This window comes from Oreochromis aureus, linkage group 13 (genome assembly GCF_013358895.1).
Source record: "Oreochromis aureus strain Israel breed Guangdong linkage group 13, ZZ_aureus, whole genome shotgun sequence".
In the NCBI taxonomy this organism is placed as follows: domain Eukaryota; kingdom Metazoa; phylum Chordata; class Actinopteri; order Cichliformes; family Cichlidae; genus Oreochromis; species Oreochromis aureus.
Window position 1 is genome coordinate 35702528 of NC_052954.1, and position 11733 is coordinate 35714260.

The following is an 11733-nucleotide window of genomic DNA, read 5'->3' on the forward strand; positions in this document are numbered from 1 at the left end:
ACACTGTAACAAAAGTCAGTAAAATATACAGCAAAACACCGTCAAATTCCAACGGTAATGGAGCGTAAAACCAAAAACTTCCTTTACTGTATTAAATAGATTGAATAACCGTTAATTGTGAGACTGGATAAAACTTTGTTTTTACTGTAATAAAATGTTGAAATTATAAATATTGTCTGTGAAAACAAATAAATATGCATACATTTTACAATTAAATATTGTAATGTTGAAAATGTCTGAAAAACTTAGATTTTACGGTATTATTTGAGTAAAACTACATCTTTTGGGGTTGTGCACATTGGAATTCACAGTATAAAGCTGTAGATTTTAAGCAAACAAAAACATTCATTTTTACAGAAGCAAGATGTTAAAAAATAGGGTCCACCGTAATAATACAACCAGTAAATACCATTTAAAAAAAAAAAAAAAAAAAGCAAATATCAGCACGGACACGCTGTCGGAGCTTAGCGATTCTGATGTGTCGGGTCCGCGCTGTTTCCGTCTTTTTGCGCTGATTCTGAGCTGCAGGTTTTGTCTCTCTCCAACCAAAATTCACCGAGCCAGCAGCAAAAGAAGCAGCAAACTACGCTTCACATTTGATCAATGTCGTCATGAATTCCCTCTGACTTTTGCTGTTTTGCTTCCACCACGATAAAAATCACACTTCATGCACAGCTCTCTGTGTGTACTTCAAGAACAGTTTCCCGTCTCAAATCTGTTTTCTGCATTATTCATTCGCTTATTACCCACCAGTCTACCGTTGTTTACAGCGCGGTCTTTTTCTTTTTTCACTTAAATGACCTCGGACAAGAAAGCCTAATTTCTGTTGTTCAATACTGAAGAAATTTAAACTTCTTAAAATTATGCAAAATTGCAGAATATTTTTAAGGTTATCTGCTATAAAAAACCAGACCAGGAAAATCTCCTTCATGTTTTTCTGTTTTATTCTCAGTTACTTTGACACAAAGGCATCTGCTGTGATGTTCACAATTCGGATGAAGTCTCACATGTATCAGTACTGATAAATGATCAGAATTATAATATTTCTGACTGTCTGAGGCTAAACTGAATCGAATCAGGACTTTGAGAACCGGAATCGAATGGATTATAGAAATCAGTGATGATACCCAGCCCTAGTGAGCAGCCTAGGCCTGAGAGAAGTGGATGTAGCTGTGGGTAATAAGAAAAGATGAAAAGAACTATTGATAACTTTTTTGTTAAGTTAAGGCCTGATCTGTCTGAAATTCATAGCCAGTGCTCTGACACGGTGCCATCAATCTTTGAATGCTGAAAAAGCACAGTGTATCCAGAAAACACATTATATGCTGCAATAAATGCACTGCCCAAGTGTCCCCTCTCCCCACTGCCTTTCAGCAGCATGCAACAGCAAACAGGTCGTCAGGCCAAGATGATGATTAAGTTTAACATTTTCTACAATATTGACAAAGCACTTTAAGCACAAGATTGTTAGTTAATAATTTAGAAATGAATATTGTCTGTATGGACTTCCCCCCAAAGAAAGTGCACATGTAAAACTGCAGCGATAAGCGATGCGGTTCAAAAATTTGAGTGCGCCTAACTTTTGTGCCGGTACGCCTAAATCTTTAAAGTTAGGCGTACCGGTGCGCCCATGTCAAAAAGTTAGTCTAGAGCCCTGAGTAGATTTAAAGGATAACTATTGCCAAAACGCAACCTGGGCTGTTTTTTTTTTTTTACTGTATCGATTTTGATGCGCTCAAATTTCTGCCCCGGCCCCCTAGTATTCCCATTCACTGGCTATTGACCACAAAACAAAATCACGGTCAATCTCAAAAACAGCTCGTTTGTCGTAATTATGCTTTTAGATATATGTTTGTCTCGTTTACAGTAAAAAAAAAAAAAAACAGCCCAGGTTGCATTTTGACAATAGCTATCCTTTAAGAACTGTATATTTTACACTTAAGAAATCATTTATCATTAGATCTGTTTTTGGCAGCACGTTTTGTTCATTTCTGTGCATTTTGCTCAAGCACTGATCAAACTTTGTCCATTTTTTTGCTGCAGAGGGATCCTGCCAGTCCAAAGTGAACTCCTGATGGACACTGAAGTACTCCTGCAGAGCTTGTATCTTCGACACCATGCGCATTAGAAACTCCACTGAGTCCTTTCCTTCACCAAGGCAGGACCCAGTGACTCATTACTGTTGATAGATCAGGGGCAGGTAATATTTTTGTTTCATGTTTATTCATTCCTCCATGGATTACCAGCCATATATATGGACACATGCTGTATTCTCAAGATCTATGCTGTTTTGTAGGAATAGAGAAAGTGATATGTTTAGTCTGTTTTCAAATGGTATGTCATATTTTCTCATTGTTTATCAGTAATATTCACTACCTTGGTTATATATGAGCATCTTTAGATTTTTCTATATTTAGCGGTTGCAAATGTAAAATGTACGGTAAACCATTTATGTTCCTCATATTGTACTGTATTTTTAGCGGTAAAATACCGGCAGCTGTGGTTGCCAGGAATTTACCGTAAAATGTATCTGGTCAAAATAAAATGCTGTAATTTGTTATACAATTTCACTGTGTTTTTTACTGTCAAAGGTTTTAATAAGGTTTAACATATTTCTGTTATTTTTACAGTTATTTACAATAATAGGGTCTATCCTATTACTGTTAAATTAACAACAAATTACTGTAAATATTATATTATAACTTTTTTTTTTTTACTGCAAATATCCGTAAAAAGCTATGGAAAGTTGCATTTTTACATTAAATTGCTGTATAATTGACAAATATATTTGTTTTTTCTATCATGATTTTGGTAAAATAATACGTTGTCTACCTTAAAATTTAGGGTTACAAAACCAGTATACCGTATTGTCTTTACAGATTCCACATTTTTTTTCACGGTATATTCCTGGCAACCACAGCTGCCGGTATTTTACCGTAAATTTGACAGTTTTTTTTTTTACAGTGTAAGTTGTAGAATTTCTGTTATGTTATAGTATATCTGCTGAATATAGTATATGTGCCAAATCATAGTATTTATAGCAAATCATTGTATTTGTGCCTCAATATAGTATTTCTGCCCAATTGTAGTATTTGTGCAAAACATAGAATGTCTGCAAAATCACAGTATATCTGTTATGTTATAGTATTACTACTAAGGCATAGCATTTCTACCAAATCATAGTATTCCTTCAAAATCATAGTATTACTGCAATTTCATAGTATTTGAGCGAAATCGTAGTATTTGTGAAAAAATATACTATGTCTGCAAAATCACAGTATATCTGTTATGTTATAGTATTACTACTAAGGCATAGTATTTCTGCCAATAAGAGTATTTGTACTAAATCATAGTACTTGTGCCAAATCATAGTATTTCTGCCATATTGTGCTAGTTGTGCAAAAACATAGACTGTCTGCAAAATCACAGTATATCTATTATGTTATAGTATTACTACTAAGTCGTAGACTTTCTTTTTTGTTATAGTATATGTGCTGAATATAGTATATGTGCCAAATCATAGTATTACTTCAAAATCATAGTATTTTTGCAGAAACATTGTACTTCTGGTAAATCATAGTATTTCTACTAAATAATAGTATTTCTGCCAAATCATAGTATTTGTGCCAAAATATTGTATTTGTACAAAGTCAAAATATTTCTTCTAAATCATAGTATTTCAATCAAATCTCAGGAGTTGTGCTAAAACGCAGTATTATTGGCAAATCATAGTATTTGTACCCAAACACATCAGTTCAACTTATTTTACTCTTCTCAACAGCCCAACACCTCTTCTTCACCCCGTTTCACCAGAATTGTGAGTTTTTTCACCCCTTTTCAGCACAAATCCCAGCTTTTTCAGGTGTTTTCAACAGAAATCTCTTTTTTAGCAGACATTCTGCTGATTCACCTGTTTTCAGTGCAACGTTCTACTTCTTTACCTCTTTTCAGTAGAAATTCTGCTGATTCACCTATTTTAAGCAGAATTTTCAGCCTTTCACCTCTTATCAATACAAATCTCAGTATCTTCTGCTCATTTCAGAGGAAACCTTTTCACCTCTCCTCTTTTCAGTACAAATTTGAACTTCTGTACCCTTTTAAGCAGAATTTTGCCTTTTCACGTCTTTTTTTCAGCAAAAGATTCTGCTTCCTTACTTGTTTTCAGCATAATTTTTCAGTTTCTTTACTGCCATACAATTTTTGCAGCTTTTCATCTTTTTCAGTCATTTTCAGCAGACAGCTTCAGTGTTCCGGCATCCACACAGCATTTTCGCAGGAAATGCAAACTTTTTCTAGTTGTGTGGATGCCCTAAAAGGGCTTCCACACTATTGTTTTCCTGTTTCTCTTTATTCTTTATTGTGTGGATGCCCTCAAAGGCATCCACACTATTGAGTTCCTGTTTCTCTTTAAACTTTATTCTTTTTCAAGTTGCTCGCGTTTTTCGGCACTTAACTACTCCCTCAGTTTTCAGCCGATTTTCTCCGTTCAAACTCTAAACTGTTCTGCTATTTCTGCTAATTCCAGCTATATCTTTTGGTGTTTATTACTATTATACTTTTTAAAATATTACACTTTTTTCCTTTAATTTGTCCCATTGAAATGAATGGAAAACTTCCACAATTCTGCTAAAACTTGCTTGTTTTTGAAACTTAACTACTTCCTCATACTTTCACCTAGAAACTCCATTCAAACTTTAAAATGTTCTCAAAGTATTGGGCTATTCCTGTGTGATTCAGCTTTTTCAGACCTTCTACAGTTTTAATCTTATCTCTTTTAAGTTTTCAGTTGCAAAATTGTGATTTTTCAGAAAATACATGTGTTGCTATGGTTGCTATGCAATTAACTCACAGTGAGCGCTGGTCTGTTCTGAATTTTCTCTTCATGTCTAAACAACTTCTTGCTACTCGCTCAATTTCCACTCAACCCCACAAATTATACATCAAAACGTAGGTATTTTTGCTGGCTTTCAGAAAATGTCACTACCACTGTTGTGGAAGTTACAGATTTTTATCAAATCGCCTCAGAGCAACACAAAGTCTTAAAACTCTCCATAGAAAGTCAGTGGAGAGTCTGTTCAAAATCAGCGCTGGGACTCTCTAATGAGAGGCATTTTCAAATCGTCATATCTCTTTAACAAAGCAAAGTTAGGACATGAGGCTTGTGCCAATATATCTTCAGACACTGCTGACACTCACAGTGGAAGCAGTTTTTACAATTATCTTACCGTTGAGCAATGAATTACGTTTGTTTGAGGGGTGGAAATCGGTCCTCCTCTCAGATTTCAAACTCCGAAAATGAAGCCGTTTCTTCTCTCGTCATATCTCCGCGACGGAGTTACAAAGAGCAATGAAAATCGCAGACAAAGTACACCAAAGTCCGCTGATTCACCCAGTACAAGAATTATGCTGCTAGCCCTCCTAGTTTTTGAGTTACACGACGTTTTGTAACTCCAAAAAACGGCATTTTTCGCCTCTCACCGCGATCTATTTCTGATTGCTGATGTCTTTGTTTTTCAGCCGCCCGCCCCCTTTCCAGGTGGCGCAATCAGTAATGACACGGCTCTGCAGCTCAAAGGTCGTGGGTTCAATCCCACCTTGGTCCACATGTTTTTTTCACTGCAAATGAGTAGTGCAAAAACATACTATGTCTGCAACATCACAGTATATCTGTTATGTTATAGTATTACTACTAAGTCACAGTATTTCTGCCAATTGACTAAGATGGCGCCGAGTATGGCAGCCTCGTCGCGAGCTCCCCCAAGCAACAGCTGTTTTTTGTGTTTAATTTTACTTTTTCTTTATTTTTTCACGAGTAGCACATGTCTCCTTGTGTACGACCGACAAACCTTACTGGACATAAAAGATGGACTTTCTCATCACTTTCCGGAGTTCAAGTTTTGCAACACGGACCCTCCGCTTGCAGACCCCCATTCATCTCACCTGAGACGCTTTTGTTCTGGGCCTGTGGAGGCCGCAAATGCCGACGCAGAGGGAGAAGATCTGGCGTTCTGGTTCGACTGAGATGGCGCACTAACAGACCACCGTTACCCAGTTTATTACTGGCTAATGTGCAGTCTCTGGAGAACAAGCTGTGCGAGCTTCGGGCACGGATCTCATTCCAGCGAGAGATGCGGGACTGCTGCGTGATCTGCCTCACAGAAACCTGGCTATCGGACAAGGTACCGGACTCCGCAGTACAACTACCGGGGTTCTCTGTGCACCGCGCGGACAGGTCACAGGATCTTACTGGGAAAAGCAGAGGCAGTGGTGTGTGTTTCATGATCAACAACAGCTGGTGTGATTATGCGAACGTGCACCCGGTCAAATCCTTCTGCTCACCGGACCTGGAGTACCTGATGGTTAATTGCCGGCCATTCTGGCTACCGAGGGAATTCACAGCAGTCATTATTACGGCTGTTTACATTCCCCCACAAGCCGACACTGACCGAGCACTCAGGGAACTGTACAGCGCGATCAGCAGTGAGGAAACCTCACACCCAGAGGCGGCGTTTATCACGACTGGAGACTTTAATAAGGGTAACCTGAAGAAAGTCTCACCAAAACTACACCAACACATCCATTTCAACACTCGTGGAGACCGGCTTCTTGACCACTGCTACACCTCTTTCCGGGATGCGTACAAAGCCCTCCCCGCGCCCCCATTCGGCCAATCAGATCACCGCTCCATCCTGCTTCTACCCGCCTACAGGCAGAAGCTGAAACAGGAAGCTCCAACCCTGAGGGCGGTGCATCGTTGGTCGGACCAATCGAGTCTACGCTGCGGGACTGTTTTGATCACGCCGGACTGGGAAATGTTTCACGTGGCTGCTAAAGACATTGATGAGTACACAGACTCAGTCTGCGGATTTATCAGAAAATGCGTGGAAGATGTCGTCCCATCCAGAACAGTTAAATCCTTCCCAAATCAAAACCCTGGATTAACGGAGATGTTCGCGACGGCGCTGGCGGCACGGAGCACCGCTTTTGCCTCCGCGAACACATCGGACTACAAACATGCACATTACCAACTCCGGAAGACGATCAAAGCAGCCAAACGTGAGTACAGGGACAGGGTGGAGCAACAGTTTGACAACCCTCGGAGTATGTGGCAGGGACTAAACACAATCACAGACTTTAGAGGGAAAACCAGCACACCGCAGACCACGGCCTCTCTGTGTGAGGATCTAAACGTATTCACGCTAGATTCGACACAGCGAACACCATGAGACCGGACAGTGTGCGCACCGCTGATGACGCCAGTGCGCACACTGTGTCTGAGGAGGATGTGCGGAAGTACTTCAGGAGAGTGAACCCACGCAGCTACTGGTCCGGACGGGATTCCCGGCCGCGTCCTCAAGTCATGCGCGGCTCAGCTGGCTGGAGTGTTTACACATCTTCAACCTTCCCCTCTCTGTCTGTAGTCCCAGCCTGCTTCAAAATGGCCACCATCGTCCCTGTACCCAAATCCTCCACCATTTCCTCATTAAACGACTGGCGACCTGTAGCCCTGACCCCATTGTGAGCAAATGCTTCGAGAAGCTGGTCAGGGACTTCATCTGCTCTGCACTACCCGACTCACTGGACCCTCTACAGTTTGCATACCGCCACAACAGGTCCACTGATGATGCCATAGCCCTGACACTCCATGCTGCCCTGTCACACCTGGAGAAGAGAGACACGTATGTGAGAATGCTGTTTGTAGATTACAGCTCAGCATTCAACACCATCATTCCTCTCAGCTGGACAGGAAACTGCAGGATCTAGGACTGAGCAGCTCCTCTGCAGCTGGATCCTTAACTTCCTGTCTGACAGACGCCAAGTGGTCAGACTGGGCAGCACCACCTCATCCCCCATCACACTGAACACTGGTGCTCCACAGGGGGTGTGTACTGAGCCCTCTCCTGTACTCACTCTACACCTACGACTGCATGGCCACTAACAACTCCAACATCATTGTGAAGTTTGCGGACGACACTACAGTGGTGGGTCTTATCACCAACGGTGATGAGACGGCCTACAGGGAGGAGGTCAGCGCCTGACCCACTGGTGTCAAGACAACCATCTCACCCTCAACGTCGCAAAGACAAAGGAGTTGATAGTGGACTTCCGGAGGTGCAGAGGAGTACACACCCCATCACCATCAACGGCGCCGCTGTGGAGAGAGTGAGCAGCTTCCGCTTCCTTGGTGTACATCTGGCTGAGGATCTTACGTGGTCAGTACACATAGACAAAACAGTGAAGAAGGCGCAGCAGCGCCTCTTCTTTCTCAGGAGACTAAAAGATTCGGCATGAGCCCCGCATCCTCAGGACCTTCTATCGCTGTCCCATTGAGAGCATCCTCACTGGATGCATCACCACCTGGTATGGCAACAGCACCGCCTACAACCGCAAAGCTCTCCAGAGAGTAGTGCAGTGTGCTGAACGGATAATTGAGGTGAGCTTCCTTCCTCCAAGACATCTACAGGAAGCGGTGCCTGAGGAAAGCGGGAGGATCATCAAGGACTCCAGTCACCCCAGCCACAAACTGTTCAGACTACTTCCATCAGGAAGGAGGTTCTGCAGCATCCGGTCCCGTACCAGCAGACTGAGAGACAGCTTTTTCCACCAGGCCATCAGACTGCTGAACACGCCATAGACACCTCACCCTCACTACTGGAACTTCAACATTATGCACTCCATACTGTACATTAATGCCACTGTTTTGCACATACCAACCTCTGTATATTTTATATATCTTATTTTATTGTTTACTTTATTTCATTTGTAAAACATGTATATACACACTATATACACACACACACACACACGTAGAAAAACATATTTAGTACACACGTTCAGTAATGTATATACCTTTATATATTGTACACATATTTATTACTTTTAGATTAGCCATTTTATATTTTGCTTGTTTTACGTTATTGTATTTTTGCACAACTCTGTTGCTTGAGAAGCTCACACACAAGAATTTCACTCACATGTACTGTACCAGTGTACCTGCACATGTGACGTGACAATAAAAGTGATTTGATTTGATTTTGATTTGATTTGAATTGTAGTATTCGTACTAAATCATACTACTCGTGCCAAATCATAGTATTCAAATCAAAATATAGTATTTGTACCAAAGCACTGTATTTGTACAAGTATAGTATTTCTGCCAAATCATAGAATTACTGCAATTTCATAGTAATTTTGAGGAATCCTTTTGTTATAGTATTACTTCTAAGTCATAGTATTTCTGCTTTGTCATAGTATTTGTACTGAAACATAGTATTTCTGCCAAATCATAGTATTACTGCTATTTCATAGTATTTGAGTGAAATTACAGTGTTTCTGCAAAAACATTGGTTGGTATTGGTTTTAGTTACCTTTAGCGTATGTGCTAGTTAGCGATAGTTATGGCAGCCCAGTTATTTTATTGTTTTGGGCTTGTTCCTGCTTTGTTTGTTCCCCTGCAAATTTATGTGAATTTGTACACTGTAATATCGCTGTATTACATAATGGCTAAGTAGGAGGCTGACTGTTACTAAGTGCATCAGTGTACATAGGTCATCTCTTGTGTTGGAGGGCCCTCTTGTGGCGCCTTTTGGGTAGTGCCTTAGTAAACGTGAACACTGCAAAGAAGTGGTATCAGACTGGTTTGTAGTGGAGGAATTTGTTGCCAGTTTCTTTCATCTTTAATCCGTATTAATGTTGTAATGTAGTAACTTTTGTGGCACAAATACCACAATATGGCAGAAATACTATGTTTTGGCACAAATACTTTGATTTGGTATACTTTAGCTTCTTCACCCCTTTTCAGCAAAATTGTCATTTTTTTTCACCCCATTTTAGCAGTTTTTCTAATATGGACCTCAGATTCTTCTTAACGCCCATGGCAGAAATACAGACAAGTACACAGCCTGATGAAGCAGACAGAGGCAGTACCTCTGATTGGTGAATTTGAGCAGAACCAGGTTGTTCTGCTTCTTTTCAGCAGAAATTCTGCTCATTCACCTCTTTTCAGCGCAACGCTTCTGCTTCTTTCAGCCGATTTTCTCCGCTCAAACTCTAAACTGTTCTGCTCTTTCTGCTAATGACTGCTATGACTTTTGAGGTTTATTACTGTTATACTTTTTAAAATATTACACTTTTTTCCTTTAATTTGTCCCATTGAAATGAATGGGAAACTTCCGCAATTCTGTGCAATTAACTCAGTGAGCACTGGTCCTTTCTGAAACTTCTCTTCATGTCCGAACAACTTCTTGCTGCTCACTCAATTTTCACTCAACCCCCATAAACTATACATCAAAACGTAGGTATTTTTGCTGGCTTTCAGACAATGTCACTATCTTTATTGTGAGATTTACCGTTTTTTCGGAATTTGCCTCGAAGTGACACAAGGTCTGACAACTCCCCATTCAAAGTCTATGGGGAGGTTTTGAAATTCAGAGCTGAAATTCTGTAACGGAGGCATTTTCAAATCGCCATATCTCCTTAACAAAGCAAAGTTAGGACATGAGGCTTGTGCCAATATATCTTCAGACACTGCTGACACTCACAGTGGAAGCAGTTTTACAATTATCTTACCGTTAAGCAATGAATTACGTTTGTTTGAGGGTGGAAATCTGTCCTCCTCTCAGTCTTCAAACTCTGAAATGAAGCCGTTTCTTCTCTCGTCATATCTCCGCGACGGAGGTAGAACGAGCTATGAAAATCGCAGTCAAAATACACACCAAAGTCCGCTGATTCACCCAGTACAAGAATTATGCTGCTAGCCCTCCTAGTTTTTGAGTTACACGACGTTTTGTAACTCCAAAAAGCGGCGTTTTTCGCCTCTCACCGCGATCTATTTTCTGACTGCCCAAGTATCTGTCTTTCAGACCGCCGCCCCTTTCCAGGTGGCGCAATCAGTAATGACACGGCTCTGCAGCTCAAAGGTCGTGGGTTCAATCCCACCTTTGTCCACGTTTTTTTTTTTCACTACAAATTTATACACTATCACAGACCTGTAATTTATATTGCTAATTTATTACAATTCTGCAAAGTTTTATGATTTTAGCAGCTTTTCTAATATGGACCTCAGATTCTTCTTAACGCCCATGGCAGAAACAAGTACACAGCCTGATGAAGCAGACTGAGGCAGTACCTCTGATTGGTGAATTTGAGCAGAACCAGGTTGTTCTTTCATTTCATTTCTTTATTTATTTCACACATGGTTCAACAGTGTTTCTTTTTCTACATACAGAACCTTCTGCCTCTTTTCAGCAGAAATTCTGCTCATTCACCTCATCTCTTGTGTTGGAGTGGCCTCTTGTGGCGCCTTTTGGGTAGTGCCTTAGTAAACGTGAACACTGCAAAGAAGTGGTATCAGACTGGTTTGTAGTGGAGGAATTTGTTTGCCAGTTTCTTTCATCTTTAATCCGTATTAATGTTGTAATGTAGTAACTTTTGTGGCACAAATACCACAATATGGCAGAAACACTGTGTTTTGGCACAAATACTTTGATTTGGTATACTTTAGCTTCTTCACCCCTTTTCAGCAAAATTGTCATTTTTTTCACCCCATTTTAGCAGTTTTTCTAATATGGACCTCAGATTCTTCTTAACGCCCATGGCAGAAATACAGACAAGTACACAGCCTGATGAAGCAGACAGAGGCAGTACCTCTGATTGGTGAATTTGAGCAGAACCAGGTTGTTCTGCTTCTTTTCAGCAGAAATTCTGCTCATTCACCTCTTATCAGCACAATTC